Genomic DNA, 17,916 nt, shown 5'->3' with positions numbered 1-17,916 from the left:
CCCTACATTGGTAAATATTTAATAAAGTATATTTTGACCATTATTATAAATTTAGGTAAGTGAATCATCATCTCTGAATGTTAAATATTTTCAAAATAATATTTTACTAAATTTGAAATATTTAATGATACCTATGTGTATCCATGTATTGTTTCTTCCATAATATTCCAACTTTACCTATTTTCTTTACTCATGTGTAGTATTCTCTGCCCTTTTTTAGTTCTCTCTTTTCTATATTCTCTCCCATTCATTTTATTTAAGCACAGGAACATGGGAAACAAATAACATTGTCTCACCAGGATCATGTCCACCCTGAATCTTTGGACTCTGTGTCTGGACAGTATTAGAAAAGCACTATTAGAAAAACCAGCCAAAGCAGTCACTGGAATATATGATCCATTTATTAGATTAAAGTTTTAATTTACTAAATTGATTCTAGTAATTTTGGCTTCTTTTATTTTTTTTTTACAACACTTGAAGATTTTTAATTGTTTCATCTATTGACGCAGGTTTTCTTTTGAAAAATAAATACCCCCCCCAAAAAAATCTAGGGATATAATACATTTATCAAGTCATTTTGCAAAAAGAAAACAAAGACAAAAAGAAAATACAAAACTTTTTTAGAACATTTTACCTCTTTAACAATATGGTAAAAGTGGTTGTTAAAAAGATCATGTTTATCAATTAATTTCCTTGTCTAAATTTTACTTATTTATAAATTTACCAATTATTAGAACATTACATAGGCAATGCTTTAAAATTTTGTTTTCTAGCAATAACAATCTTAATTATATCAATCTTAATTAATTATATCTTATTCTTTCCAGAGAAAGGCAGGAAAGAAAATGGGAAGGAAAATGTGTATTTCATGAGAGCAAGAAGCTGTCAGATAACCAATTTGTAAACCTAGAGAACTATGAAAAAAGGATAAATTCATGCTCAGTTTAAACTATCCCTCAAAAATTTATAATCCTGTAAAAATAGACAATAAGCTCAAATAATATTATTCAATTCCCTCTCCAGCCCTCCTCCTTGTCAAGCCCCATTTTATAGACCAAGAAATCAATGTGCAGAATATTGTATACCACTTATTAATTTTAAAAAATAGTGCATCTATCCCAAATTTCTATGTCTTTACAGACTAAATTTCTTCCATGTTTCTTACAAAGCAAATTTTGCCTTAAAATAATTCTCAAGACTCCCTTTCTTAAAAAAATGGTCCCTGTATATCTTATTGCAAAAAAAAAAAAATACATATATACACATATGTATAATCAATATTATATTCAAACTACAAAATCTGTATGGAAGTCCATATACTCAGAAATATCAGCAATGACCTCAATACAAATTTTAATATAAATTACTAATTCATGACATTAAATTACCAACAATAGGGGCTTCCCTGGTGGCGCAGTGGTTGAGAGTCCGCCTGCCGATGCAGGGGACACGGGTTTGTGCCCTGGTCCGGGAAGATCCCACATGCCGCGGAGCGGCTGGGCCCGTGAGCCATGGCCGCTGAGGCTGTGCGTCCGGAGCCTGTGCTCCGCAACGGGAGAGGCCACAGAAATGGGAGGCCCGCGTACCGCAAAAAAAAAAAAAATTACCAACAATAAATGCACCTTACCAAGGACACACTACAATTTTAACTGCTGCATTTATTGATAGACATTTTCTTTTAAAGGATAAATGTACAAAACTCCAGGATTTTAATATATTTTCAAATTATTTTACAAAAAAGTAAATAGAAAAAAAATCAAAAATCTTCAGAGACATTTACCTCTTTAGCTTAGTAGCAGTGTGTTTCATGTAAAAATGTCAGCAATGGGTTGTTTAATGAAAATAAAGATCTTGTTTAGGATCTTCTTGTGTCATGGAAAACACTCAGGTTTCTAAGCTTGATGGAAATTCTGATCTATTCATGTGCAAATGATATTCTCTACCACCTACTCTTATCTGGTATTTTGGGTGTTTTCTCCCAGTCACTCCATCTGACAACTGTTTAGGAAATATTTTCTTCACAAACATATGTCTAGTTTAGGAAATGTCATTTCCTCTGTAGTTGAGGTCATGAACTTTCATGAAGGAAAAACCATTCTCAGGTCACTTAAGTGTGAGTGCATAAATGTTAACACTACCGAGCATCAAAACAGTGGTTAATTCAGTGATACAATAACTAAACTGGTATTTTGATACTGTTTTTAAAATATCAAATATTGTCTGAAGTTTATGTTTATTGCCCAGATGGGTTTAGCAGAGAATTGAAGAGGTATACATTAATTATTTCTTTCCAAGACTTATTTTAAAAATTTAAACATATAATTTTTGTTAATCAAATTAATACTATTCTAATTGGTTAAAAACATTGAAATTACTGAAAAGGAAAGGTAATAGAATAAAATCATCCATCTTCCCCCACTAAGAAGGTTTGTACTACCCTGTAAGCAGATTTCCTTTGTAATATGCACATGACATGATAAACCTTCTAAAGTAGAAACAACAATGCAAAAGCTAGGAGATTGAGAAAGAAAGCAAAACAACAACAACAAAAACCTATGCAACTACAGCAAGTGTCCATATATATATATTGTATATATACAAAATTTGGGTACTTGGAACACAACATCAACAAAATACCTCATTTAATCATTAATTTCAACTGTCAACTGTCTTCTTCATCAAATTTTTGAAGAACTTTCTGAAGAAAAAGTGGTAAGAAACAGAGAAACTTGTAAGTCAAGCAAAGGGAAATTAAAGAAAATGACTTTGATGAAGCCAGAATAGTCCACAAACTAAGTAATAAACCTCTAAATGTTAAAAAAAGAGACACTATTTATCTTCTAGTAATGAATATGACTTAAGTTTAAAGAACTCCCTGATATTTAAATCTTACATCCAGTTTTCTCTTAATGGCAATAATTCCTAAAATGTTCATTGCACAGTAGCTAATGGTAAAATCTAGAATAAAATTTCATTATACTGAAATTTCTAAGTGCTACCATATTCAAGTTACATGAATATATTTCAAATATAGTTCATTGTTGACCTTTCAACAAGAGGCTCTTACTTTACATTCATTTCTCAATCCCTTCAACTGTTTTAAACTATAAAGACATTCAATTATTGGTTGCACTACAGCTGCATGGCCCTGCAGTAAGCAATGGGACAGGAGAGCAGTGAGTAGGTAAAATATACATCACGGGCCTGGTCCAAAGTGACTGGCACTTTGTACGTGCTCAGTAAATTTAGTTCTCTTCCTTTCGTTCATAAAATAGATTTGCTCTCTGTTGACAAGGTCTGTCTTTCTTGTCTGCTGCTTTTTTCTCTCCACCTAGCCCAATGCTTGGCACAGAGTAAGAAATCAAAATACATAAGTAAACAAATCAATGAAATAAGAGGGTCATCTATGGATTTAGCTTTAGAAAGCTTCATTATGTAGCCTTTTTCATGGATCTTCAAAATCATGATAATTAGCATTTTGTCACTTAACAAATTGGTAGTTATTTTGAACAGAAAAGTATTTTTAATTTATTGCCATGATACAAATTGACTGTCTAGGTATTCCCAGAATACCACCGCACATATCTCAGGGTGCAGATGTTACCCTGAGTTGGAAGATATCTGACAGGCTTTTAATAGAGTTAATGAAAGATTATTACTTGCTAACCTTTAAATAATGCCAAAATAATCCCAATTTTAAAAATCTACCTTTGTTATTTAATAGGAAATGATTATTTAAGGGACATATATTTACCAACCCAAATGAATATAGGACCTTCAATGATAAAATACAACTTTTATGATATTTTGAAGGCCACACTTCACTCTGACTGTTGTCTACATGGAGACATTGACAGGGTATCTCCAAAATTCATGATGGGAACCTAAAGTCTACTGTTATAAATTTGAAGAATTACCGCAATTTATTCACAGGCATCTTTAACACCACTGCATTCACCTAATAATTTCACAACAGATAAAAAACAACCATATTTCAATGAGTTTTTACTGAAAAACTCCCCTTCCTGCCACAAGCGTCAGTAGATTCTATACGATGATTTGACTCTAAGCCAAACCACTGTTATCAAGGAATGGAGGTAATGCACACTTTGGGAAAATCCAACTGCCATGACAGAGTGATCGTCTAAACCTCAGCAGCAGTCATGTCCTATCCTTCTTCAAAAACTTCAGTGACTTCCTTCATCTAACAAATAAGGCGAAGCTTATAGTATATGTTAGGATAGAGTTCAGGAGCTTATATTCAGAGACCAAACTACCATGGATTAACCAAACAGACATTTTATTTTTCTAATATCCCATGAAGTCTAGAAGTAAGTAAAGGAAATGTAGAATGTCTCCAAAATGACAGAACAGATTAAAGGTTCCTTCCATTTACTCACATAAAACTTTTGCCCCCACAATTCTTGTGCCATGATTGCAAGATTGCTACTGTCCTTCATCACTGCATCCTTAATCCATGTAGGAAAGAGCGGAAGGGAGCCTTCCCGCTTCCCAGCAATCTTTCCTAGTTCATTCATTTCCCCACTGTCCAACAAGGCCTAGTTCATACTTTCTCCTCTACTTAAGCCTTCATCTCTCCATAGCATATCTTCACGTTCAGCTCATGACCTTCCTGCATATTTCCCTGAGAAACCTGAAGCAAGCAATAGAAATTTTCCATAAGCTTCCATCGCCACATCTTATCTACCAGCTTCAAGACTAGATATTTTTCCAAAACTTTCTCTTGTGTACAGGATCTCCGTTTGTTTCATCCACCAGGGAATATTGCTCTCTGTCACTTATTTCCAGTAAGCAAATAAACATGCTTATTTCTCATTTCTCCATCTTAGTTTCAAAAAAATCTCAGGTTTACAGCCCCCTTGACTTTTATAGCACAGTTCCTTGAAGAAATGACTTATCATCACAACTGTTTCCAATACTTCTCTTCCCGTTTTCTCTTGCCCTCAATTAAACCAGATCTTAACTTGCACCACTCTACTCAGATGTCTTGCTAAGCTCACCAACAATCTCCGCATTGCCAAATTCAACGGCCATTTTCCATTCTCTTCTAGCTTGTACTGTAGCATGCATTTGAAATAGTTCATCTCTCTAACCACTCTGAGACTCTCTTGACATACAGAACACCCCACTCTCTTGGTTTTCTTCCTACTTCACTGGCTGCTCCTTTTCATCTCCTTTGCTAATGCCCCTCCCCACTCAAACTCTTTGCAAGGGAAAGCCCCAGGACTAAGCTCTTCCCTTCACCTCTCTGTATACATTCAGTCCTTTGATGACCTTTTGTAGACTCAATGCTTTAACACTGCCTTTATGCTGACAGGATCCAAATAAGTATCTCTCAACAAGATTTCTCCCCTGCCTAAATCCAAGTGTCACTTTGACAGCTCTATGCAAATGTTAATAGGCCTTTCAAATTTTATAAGTCCCAAACCAAACCCCTGATGCCTACACCTTAGAAAAATAAATAACAAAAATAGAACAACAATAACAACAGCAACAAAAACTCTGTTTCTCCCAAATCTTTCCCATCTGGGTTTCTCAATTAATAGTCATAACATCCTACCATTAGTTTAGGATAAACTCTCGTAATTTTCTTCGACTCCTAGGTTATTCTCACACTCATATGCTCTCAGCAAACTCCCTATCTTCAAAATACAAAGTACGCAGACTCTGACCACTTCTCTTCGTCTTCCCTACTACCATCGTGGTCTGAGCCACTAATATGTCTCATTGATGATTCTAATAACCTCGTAACTTTCCTCTCTGCCTTTAACCTTGATCTCTTACAGTCTACTATCAACACAAGAGCCAGAGAGATCCTGTGAAAAGCCAAGTCATAGACTGCCATTTCTCTGCTCAAAATTTCCAACGGCTTCCAATCTCACGCAGAGTGAAATGCCTACAGAATTCTAGAGTATCTACCCTCTGAATTCCTCCCTGACCATCTTTCCTACTATTCTTTATTTTCCTTGAACCCACTAGGCACATTGCTGACTCAGGGTATCAGTACTTCCTGTTCCTCTGCCTTGAATTTTCTCTCCCCAGAAATCAATAAGGAGTGCTTCCTTACCTCTAAATTTTTGCTTCAATAATGGGGCTCTCTATGACCATCCTATTTGAAAATAAAACACTTTTCTTGTTTTTTTCCCCATAGTATTTGTGTAGCATACTATATTTTACATTTCAGAGGGGGTTGTGTTGAATGTCCTCCCTTTCCCCCATTAGAATTAAGCTCATCCAGATTAGAGACTGTCTGTTTTATTTGTTTGTTTTTTTAATTACTGTATTTCCAGCGCCTAGAACAGTGCCTGGCTTAGAGCAGATACCAATAAATAACTGTTCAAATAAATAAAACACATGAAAACGTGTAATCTGACCTTGCCCAGAAGCCTTGGAAATGTACATTTTCTTGTGTATATCATTGCTGTGAAAAAATTAGGGTTCCATTTGTAAGGAAAACAGGTTGCAATGAATATCGTGTATGTATGTAGCCAACAGTTTTTCACACAAAGTCTTCTAAGATATGACCCAAGCCAATATTTTTTAGTCTCCTCTACTCGCACTTACACAACAGGACTATTTAGATGCATCAGGCAACTAGCCCTTCTTCAAGCACAAGTGATTTTATTTTTCTGAATTTTTGCTCAAGTTCTTTTCTTTCCTGAAATTCACTCTCTATATGTCGATTTAGAGAAATCTTTGAACTTGCATGACATTCTCTACTTTCGCTTTTGAAGTACTCATATTCAAATCTGAAGACACAGTTCAAGTTCACTTGTCCTCTTCTGGAAAGCCTGTCCATTCTCTATTTGGGTGTTGATGAAACTCCCTTTTGCATGCTTCTACTACCGCATCCACAGTGCTATATCTGTTATTTCTGACTTCTTAACTGACAAATCAGTAAGTTCCATATATACAGGAACTTCTCTCTTATTAATTTCTTAACTTTTATTATACTAAAAGTTGTTCTATATGTGCCCTCATTTCTTTCCCCAAATAAGTGAATGAATGTGAATTTTGAAAGAGTAAATTTTTTAAAAAATATTTCACTTAGGGTAATTCTATCTCTAACACAGAGTTTGAATATAGATTTTTCTTTTCAGGGTGATTTAAGACTTTAAAGTCAGAGACAATTTTTTTTTTTTTTCACCTTTGCACCATGTCAAAATTTTCACTTTTCCCTTCTTGGGTCCTCTGCATGTTTCCCTTGTTCTTCCCCCTTGGTTTTCATTATCACACTCACCTCCACTTCTGCACTGCTTAAATCTTCGACTCATAGGCAAGAACTTGAAAAGAATCTGATTCGCTAGACTAAGCTAGACTGGACTATGTAGAGTTCTAAAAAGAACGCTGAGTTAATTGGGGATGAAACTCATTGTCCCAATACCATTCAACTAGTACAGTGCCTGGTACATAGTAATAGCTAGTAAGTATTTGTTGCATGAATGACACAATGAATGATTAAATGAAATTAATATAAAACAAGAAACACAGCTAAGTACCTCGGGAAATACAGGATATGGTAACAGTGGCATTTCAAGACAACAGTCATTGAATGGTGTTAGGGCAACTGAGGAAGAATGTTAAAAAGAAATATTGAAGCCAATCTCATAATTTATTTCAAATTTCATTTAACCCATACATGGATTTAAAAATTAAGGTAAACAACAAAATCTTGAAATTAGGAGGAAAAAAATAGGTGGATTTATATTGTTTTGATACATTCTAGAAGAGGAGAAAGAATAAACAAAAAATTAAGTGTTTTTATAAGACGGTGGTAAGTACTGCAAAGAAAAATGAAAGAAGGAAAGGAAATTGGAATTACTGGATTATCCTTGGAAGAATAGTAAAAAAAAATGTTTAACAATGGCTATCTATCTATATGGTATGGGTGGTTTCTCTTTTATACCTTTATACATTACCAATTTTTATAATGCATTATCCATACAAGAAATTGTTTCATTTCCTTTTTTATAAGGAAAAATACAGGTATAGAATATAAAAGCAAATAAAATTTTAAAATTTCAGGGTCACAATTTTCTAGGATTGATGTTATCCTAAAACAAGATAATTTTCTGAGAATGGGAGGAGTTTCACTGACCTTAAGAAAGGTAAGAAATCAAGGCAACAGATTAGTGTGAAAGAGTGGCAGAAGAAGCAGATCTTCCCAAACCATCGATTTTGTCATGTTATTTTCTAACTGAAATTACTAGCTTCAGTATTTTTAGTTTCTATTCATTACAATAGTTCCACACTATGATGGTGCTAAGTAGCAGCTTTTAATCTTACAAATATTTCAGCTTCATTTTGCTATCTCTTACTTGAACCTAGAAACAAGCACCACCTTTGAAGCTGAACATCCAATGTAGTGATTTGCTTATAAATGTTTAGTAACTGGTTCTGTGTCGGTGCTTACTGGAAGAGGGAGAGCCCTAATTTGTACCACTTTCCTATTTCTACAGTGTAAATACTCTCATCATAGTTGATTTCCCAAAGGTGGGAAGAGATAGGCTCCCAGAAACCTGTTCAAACCAGTTCTAACGAACATTAAGCCAAGTCTTCCGTCATCCATCCACTTCACACGTTTAACTTCCTCTTCTGCTATTCCACGTAGGAACTCTCTGCTGAAGCTAAATGAGAACATCTATAACATGCTGACCTTGTTCCCTGTGTCCATGCTGCTCCCCTCACTGGGATCACAGGACAACCAGCTCTCTATCTAGATACTCCTCACAGTTCCATATGTTACCAATAGTTCTACGCTGTATTCAGATTCACATGATAAAGTTTTCTTTGCTCCCCTATTTCTCAGTGATGTTTCCATCTTCAGAACTCCTCCAATTCATATTTCTTAAGCACTTTTGAGTTAGGCACTAAGATCAGAGTCCACATATAGCACACCAAACATCTACAGACCATGCCCTTATAAAGCATACTTTTGAGACATTAACCAAGTCCTCACAGCAATGAATATGAGAAACTGACACATTGAGTGCTAAGAGAACACTACATAACAGATGACTTGATTTCTTCAGAGGGATCTCATGTTCTGCCACTGTGTGATATGTATCTTATTTCTGAAAGTGTATTGTGTTCCTCACGTTCAAAGTATATGTCTATTACATCTGGCCAGAGCAGTAATTTGGGTTGAAGCAGAGAAGACGGGGTAGAACTGCCCATGGAGCTGACAGCCGGGAAGCAGTTAATCAAGATTGAAGAACACTGACAGCAGCTTACCTAAGATCAGATTAAGAAGGCTCTCCACCTCTCGCATAACCAGCTTTCCAAATTCAAAAATCTAAGGTAGGGTTTCCCTAGTGGCGCAGTGGTTAAGAATCCACCTGCCAATGCAGGAGACATGGGTTCGCCCTGGTCCGGGAAGATTCCACATGCCGCAGAGCAAACTAAACCCGTGCGCCACAACTACTGAGACCGCATGCTATAACTACTGAAGCCCGCGCACCTAGAGCTGGTGCTCTGCAACAAGAGGAGCCACCACAATGAGAAGCCCGAGCACCACAATGAAGAGTAGCCTGCGCTCACCGCAACTAGAGAAAAGCTCATGCGCAGCAACGAAGACCCAATGCAGCCAAAAAGTAATTAATTAATTAATTTTTTTTTTTTAAGTCTAAAGTGATGACTTTCATTTCTTTTCACAAAATTAGCATCCTCGAAAAACTGGATATTAACAAACTTACATCATTCCGTTAATGATAATAAATCAAAAGGATTAGGGGCTATAGTAGGGTTTTAAACAATCAATAGGTGACCTTATATTTGTAGGCATCCTCCTCACAAAGATCTATTGATTGGCCAAGGCAAGCCTTCCAACCTCCCCAGCACTCACAGTCTCACTTTTAATACCTTGTATGGCTTTGTTTAGAAGAACATAAAGGCTGAAGTATTTGGAAAAAAACACAAATGGATCTAATTATCCATTATAGGTAGAAAAATCCTGATAGCTTACAAAAGAGAGAAAAAGAAATCAGTTGGAAACTATTAAGCTTCCCTTCTTCCTCCATTTGCACAGAAACACACGATATTAAAGTTTAGCTGATAGGTAATATTTTCCACCTATGTTGGATAGAAATATGAATATTATAGATGAAATAACAGCACAAATAACTAAGACTTATTCTTAAATACCAATCATATTAGGTTAAACATAATCTAAGAATTATGTTCTTTATGGATGTCCTTTTAAATGGATGTTGGGAGAATGTGAGATGTTAAGGAACATAAACAGCTCAATATAAGACATTCAGGTAATTCTGACAAACTCACCACTTTATCCTTGATCACTTCAAAACAACTACTTTGAGAACCACTGGTATACAGCCATAAATGTTCAAACCAAGCCTTGGGCAGATTTGCCAGTATCATTCTTTTCCCATGTTAGTATCAGAAAAACTGTTCAAACTACCGCGACTATAAAAATAATTGTATCCAGCACTAAATTAGCTTTATTTTATAATTCCTCTTCCCTGAAAGAAAAGTTATCTCCACTACAAAAAAAATGTACTTCCAGTATAAAGTACATAAAATTTTAATATCTTTGTAATGAAACAAATCCTTCTAGCTTCTTTAATTTCCTTAATCTCAAAGAACTAAATTAAACCTAAAGACCATCATTATTTTAATACCAAATCAAACTTTTATTTATAAAAACAAATGCTGAACATAAGCAGCACTCTCAGATGACCATGCTCTTCTGACACATGATAAATCTTTTAGAGTGCCCCCTTTCTTTGCTTTTATTCGTACACAGAACAAATTATTAGATTCCGGATACCAACATTTCAGCAGCAACCGTATTCTCCTTAATGACCTAATGCTTGGCTATGAAAACTTTAAACTTCTGACTTCTTTCAACATTTTCAGTGATAAACTAAAGTTAGAATAAGAAGTCCAAGTGGGCTTAACACAAAGTCTCTTGTCCCCTTGAGGAAATATCTAAAACTGTACATCCAGGGCTTCCCTGGTGGCACAGTGGTTGAGAGTCCGCCTGCCGATGCAGGGTACATGGGTTCATGCCCCGGTCCGGGAAGATCCCACATGCCGCGGAGTGGCTGGGCCCATGAGCCATGGCCGCTGAGCCTGCGCGTACGGAGCCTGTGCTCTGCAACAGGAGAGGCCACAACAGTGAGAGGCCCGCGTACCGCAGAAAAAAAAAAAAAAACAAAACTGTACATCCAACACAGCATAAATTCTGTTGTCAAGTCTGAGATGGTTTGACTTTCATGAGTTTATCTTATTTACCTATTTTTCTTTTAGTTTATACCAGTGGTTCTCAAATTTTAGCATACATCAAAATTATGTGTAGAGCTTATTAAGACACAGACGGCTGGGCCTCAACCCGAGTTTCTGATTGGGTACACCTTGATGTAGGACCCAGGCATTGGCTTTCTAATAAGTTTCCAGGTGACGGTGCTTCAGGTCAAGGACCACAGTTTGAAAGCCACTGACTTAGATAATCACAGAATTCTACTTTAGGGTAACCTTTGCCTTCAGCTAGCTGCAGTTGATCAAATGATTCTTAGGAAAAGTTCAGAGCAATAATCAAAATTCCAATCTGAGAAGAAACTTTCATCTATTTTTCAGTCTTCTTTCAACAGTACTGCTGGGAGGATACTAAAAATATTCAGCCCAGTCATGAACACAAACACATCAAGGAACTTAATACTTCAATAAACGAGGGATCAGTGTGTGCACAACATATTGGTTAAAGGTTAACAGCCAGAGGACAGCTATTACCACCTTTCTGCAATAAAGAAATACAGAAATACAAGTACTAATAGCTTAAGGGACCTACCTAAATTTAAAAATTTTCAAGTGGTGTTTAGAAGAGGACCTGATCAGCATTCCTAACTGCTTATTTGTTATAATCACAGGGTAATGCTGCCTGCTCTTGGATGACAACAAAATCTTCCTATTTCTTCATGTTGATACTTAAAAGACACTGTTTTAGAAAAATTCTATTTTTAAATTACAGTGTAAAAGAGAAATTTACTTAGAAAATAAAAATATTTATAAATGTTGGTCATGCATATTATTATAAACAGATAATAAATGAAATTGTTGAGATAAAGCACTTGCTTGCGTGGGACCTACAAATACACAAGGACTTAAAATAAGCAAAAGAATGAGAACAAATTCATCTTTACAGGGTGTTAGCCAAGGAACTGCCCAAGACTACAAAGACCTCACACCTCCCAACCATGTCTACAAGGAGCTTTTATGAAAGTCAGACCACCTCTCTGGACATAAGAATCCTCATCTTTGAAAAGAAGAGTATTGGACTAGATGAGCACTAAATTCATTCAAGCTCTAAAGTTTATAGTTCACATAGCACTTTAGCAAAAACTTATTTCTTTTGCTTTTTATTTTTCTCTTTTAATTGAAGGTTGCAGTTGGTCTCAGATGAAAAGCAAATTTTTAAAAATGTTTTACTCTGACCACATACCTTAAAAACAGAGATTCACTGCTGCAGTGAAATGACTGGTCCCAAATTGAATCTTGCATAAAACCAACAAACACGTACATCTGTTAAAGTTATTGCAAACTATACGCATGATAAAGAATAAATGTATAATAATTTTTAAAACCCTGCATGAGTTGTTTATTGCTGTTTGTTAACATTAATGGGCAAGTTTATTTTTTTGCCTAGTAAAGCATCAAACGCTATTTTAAGATATGGCCTTGCTTTTCCTCTCTCTCTGTCTGTCTCTCTTCCACACACACGTGCTCTTTGTTTTCCTGCATTACATCAACTTCAAAATAATTATGCAAAAGGATTTAAACCGAAATTACAGTCAAGGTCTGATTGCAACTCCAGAAAAAAAACTCCAATTGCTAAATTTAGACATCTGGGTAAACTTCAATAAAAGATGCTCACCAGGAGTCAAATAGCTCAAGTATTTATTAAGGATGTAATATCACCATTATATAAATATAGAGCATTGTCTCAAAACAATAATTTCAAATATGTTGCAAGAAAACCATTAAATTGTTCCATCATCTAAACAGATATGTGAACATTTCATTTAACTTTTACTTTCAAAGTAGCTTATCTATTTGTGCACTAAGGCCAGAAATAATCACTAATCTTCTCACATAAAAAGACTTTTCAAATCTAAAAATTAGTCACAGACCTTTTTATTATGAGATATTAAAATATGCAAAATAGATGACTTCAAAATAGTCACCAGTCTCCATTGATTTGTACCATGTCGATGCCTGTTGGCCAACACGATTACACTACTGGAAATAATAAACCTAGCTAGAGAATTCAGCCTACCATTATTACTAGAGAAAAAATAAAACCACTTTACCCATAGTACTTTTTTTTTTTTTAATAAATTTATTTATTTATTTAATTTTGGCTGTGTTGGGTCTTCGTTGCTGCACATGGGCTTTCTCTAGTTGCGGTGAGTGGTGCTCAGCCTTCTCATTGCAGTGGCTTCTCTTGTTATGGAGCACCAGCTCTAGGCACGCAGGCTTCAGTAGTTGTGGCATGTGGGCTCAGTAGCTGTGGCCCACAAGCTCTAGAGCGCAGGCTCAGTAGTTATGGAGCATGGGCTTAGTGGCTCCGCGGCACGTAGGATCTTCCCGGACCAGGGCTTGAACCCATGTGCCCTGCACTGGCAGGCAGATTCTTAACCACTGAGCCACCAGAGAAGTCCCTACCCATAGTACTTTTTTTTTTTTTTTTTGGCCATACGCGGGCCTCTCACTGTTGTGGCCTCTTCCGTTGTGGAGCACAGGCTCCGGATGCACAGGCTCAGCAGCCATGGCTCACGGGCCTAACCGCTCCACAGCATGTGGGATCTTCCCGGACAGGGGCACGAACCTGTGTTCCCTGCATCGGCAGGAGGACTCTCAACCACTGCGCCACCAGGGAAGCCCCCATAGTACTTTTTTTTTTTTTTTTTTTTTTTTGCGGTATGCGGGCCTCTCACTGTCGTGGCCTCTCCCATTGCGGAGCACAGGCTCCGGACGCGCAGGCTCGGCGGCCATGGCTCACGGGCCCAGCCGCTCTGCGGCATGTGGGATCTTCCCGGACCGGGGCACGAACCCGCGTCCCCTGCATCGGCAGGCGGACTCTCAATCACTGCGCCACCAGGGAAGCCCCCCCACAGTACTTTTAAATCATGGTTTTTTTTAAAAAAAAAAGGAGAAAAAAAAATACAATCATAAAAGAAATGACCTCTGCAGGGACCAGTAGAAGCAAAGGGCCAAATCCTTAGTCTCATATTCATGTAGAATTTGTATGCCATGACTTTTAGAGGTCAACAGAAGGTCTGAACAAGCAAGGAATAAGTATGTGTGAGGGGAATTGAGTTTAAGAACTGAGAATCATCAAGATGGACACAGAAATATGAGGCAGAAGAGAAAGGGAAAGGAGAAAAGGTGATATCTTCCAAAATATGCGTGATATCCTAGATATTAAATTTATATCACCAATTTAAGTATTAATGTAAATAAAAAGATGATACTGGACACAAAGTGAATGATTATAATTATGATTTCATAGGAAGCTATTGCTTGAAATAAGAGATATTAAAACCGCTATTTGATAAAGATATTGCTTGTTCACTTTTCTTAGCTCTTCAGTTTATTTTAAAATAATGAAATGGAATTACAAGAGCCACTTACTGATCTCCTTCAGTTTGCCTATTCACTAATGAATTTTACATAAGAATGAAACCTTTTTACCAGACAAATCTTCTATCTAAAATATATCATTATTAGAAATTCTATTTTTTTTAAAGGTATGAGTTATTCCAAGTTTTCTGAAATGTTCTGATACTCAATCCCCACCCCCACATCCAGTGATTAGAGGCAAGATATCTACATGAAATACAGGATAGCACAACCACTTATGAAGATGATGAAATTATAATGCCCCTATCTCTATGCCCAGAAGTATTAAAATATATGTTTGATTAAAATGCAACAGAAATTTGTTTGAAATAAACTTAATGGATTTAAATATGTCCCAATCTCTCTTGCAAATGGGAGAGAGTGGTGAATTAACATTTAAAAAATAAATGATCTAGATTATCACAAACTGTGTTATCAAAGAAATATACCCATGAAGATATGCCAAAGACAGGCATCTATTAAACTTCTAATGGTTATCAGAATTCATAAACCAATTCAGCCAAGATTTATTAAAATCCCATATGCTAAATAATCAAGGTATTTCACAATCTTACCCCACTAGACTATGGCCTTATTTCCTGTCACCCATCATTCTAGGAAGTGGAATAGAAGGTTTCTGACAAATTAAAATCTAAAACAAGTTTGGGATTCTTGTATAAAAATAATATCCCCATAAGTGAAAAAGTAAAACCATAAGTGTGTGTTTTGGAAATTGAGGCTTTAGAGGTAACTATACAAAGCTTATTCTAGAAGATAGCAGGTTTAGTAACTATGTCAGAGTTAAATTAACTTTAAAGTTTAAACATGTTCACATGATCCTGTTTCCTATGAAAATTTAGACACAAGTACAAAGAGTGTACAGAGAAAACCAGCTTCTGATTTCAACCCACTCCGCTTGGTGATAATAACCACAATGATGAGGGCTTAGGTTTAGCCAAAGTTATAATTCTGATTTCAAATTTGCTACTTGCCTGAACATCTCTGGAGAGGAAGAACTACGTCTGTCTAAATCATCACACCATCTGTAGCTACAAGCACAGTGCTCAACAAATATTTTCTAAGTTAATTCACGTATTTCAATTCAATTCACACTCACGGAACATTGACTCTGTGATAGAAAATGGTGATACAAAAACAGACAAAACATGGATCTCAGCATTCTTAAAGTTGTTTTGACCTCAGTTTCCATAAGTCAATAAAAGAATAATGTACTGAATCATTTCGTTTTTTTAATTTAATTTTATTTATTTTTTATACAGCAGGTTCTTATTAGTTACCTATTTTATACATATTAGTGTATATATGTCAATCCCAATCTCCCAATTCATCCCACCACCCCACCTCACCCCCACTTTCCCCCCTTGGTGTCCATACATTTGTTCTCTGCATCTGTGTCTCTGTTTTTGCCTTGCAAACCAGTTCATTTGTACCATTTTTCTAGATTCCACATATATGCGTTAATATACGATACTTGTTTTTCTCTTTCTGACTTACTTCACTCTGTATGACAGTCTAGGTCCAGCCACGTCTCTACAAATGACCCAATTTCATTCCTTTTTATGGCTGAGTAATATTCCATTGTATATATGTAGCACATCTTCTTTATCCATTCGTCCGTCGATGGGCATTTAGGTTGCTTCCATGATATTTCATCATTTCTAATGTTCTTTCCCACCCTCAAATTCTGTTATTCTACTACCTGAAGTATTAATTATTTATCTTTAAAATTATGCCAAGCCACATTATTATCAATTTTAATTTATCCCTGTTAATGGTAAGGAGCAGTGGTAGTACAGGGTAGTGGTCTAAAAGCATGGAAATTGAGATCAGACAGTCTTGAGTTTAATCAGGAGAAACCACACAATAATTTGAAAAGGGAAAATTTAATATAGTGAATTATTAGCTATAATGAGGGATTGGAATAAGGAGGTATTGGCTAGTAAACAGTAAAGAGAACTCTAAAAATTATAGGAATAGCAGATATAAGAAGCAGTCACTACCCTTAGAACTGAGAGAGAACACCCTAAAGAATGCCCGCCCCTGCCAAGACTAAGAAACAGACATTGAAGGAGAGGGCACGGCCATGACTGGCTGAATGGCGGAGACTTTGCTGTGGTGCCTAGCTGGCAGAATTTGCTGGAAGTATGTGCTTGTGAAAGCTGTTCACAGGGAGGTGCCTGTCACTGCAAAACCACCCACGTGGAAGTTGCTGATCACTAGATGCTGCTGGGATGCACTGCAGAAGCTGGGACTAATGAAGAACTTGCCCACTTCAGGGGCTGCAGAAGCCAAGCAATGAAGAAGGCATCCATGCTATTGGAGCCTGCGGATCAAGCACTCCAAAACCAGGAAACAAGGCCCTTCCTCTGCATTATTTCTCCATCCCTCTGTACTGACAAAGCTTAACATTGTGCCAGTTGTCAAAGGGCCAAGATCCCTTTTCACAGAGCAGGCGAAAGGTGTTAATTTGGAGCCCATAGGCGATAAATAGATAAGGAGTACAGTCCACTCCTTTGTCTCTCAACTTCCACATGGTCCCTGCTGCTCACATTTTAACTCCCATACAGCAAAACAACTGTATATCACTACATAACTATGTATAGTATGCTTCTTAAAAGAGATTTTATTCCTTCCCCGAAATGAGAAACAGTCCAAAAAGTCACTGTATCCATCACTGGCTATATTAATTGCTCCTCAAATTCAGTAAGAGGCCCACTGAATATTCTGTCACCTAAAGACTAAATGATAAATTTAACTACCAATAGCACGTATGTGACACAAAGAGAAGAAGGCAAGATATGAAGAAAATTGTAGCACACAAATAAGTGCACACATACACACACACACACACACACACACACACACACACACACATATGTATATATGGTATATCTCTGAAAGGTAGAATATGTCCAAAATGGGATAGAGTGAGATGTTTTTTTCATCATGCACTTCTGTAGTATTGCAATTTGTTACTACAAGTATGCATGATTTTGTCCTAGTCCTATGTCTGCAAACTTATAGATTTATTACCCAGAGCACTTAACCTATCTGGAGTTCTTTTCTTATCTTCAAAATAAGGGAATTAGAATAGATGCTCTAAATTTCTTGCAACTCTAGCATATATGATTCTATTTTTACAACTTAAGAGCCCTGTCCAAGTATACTCCACATATGCTGAATAGATGTATCTTTAAGTTATATAAAAAACACAATCTTTGGACTAGAAAAATA

This window comes from Lipotes vexillifer, unplaced genomic scaffold, assembly GCF_000442215.2.
Source record: "Lipotes vexillifer unplaced genomic scaffold, Lipotes_vexillifer_v1.1 scaffold1397, whole genome shotgun sequence".
Lineage (NCBI taxonomy): Eukaryota > Metazoa > Chordata > Mammalia > Artiodactyla > Lipotidae > Lipotes > Lipotes vexillifer.
The sequence above is the reverse complement of the archived record's forward strand: the minus strand, read 5'-3'. Positions refer to the sequence as shown.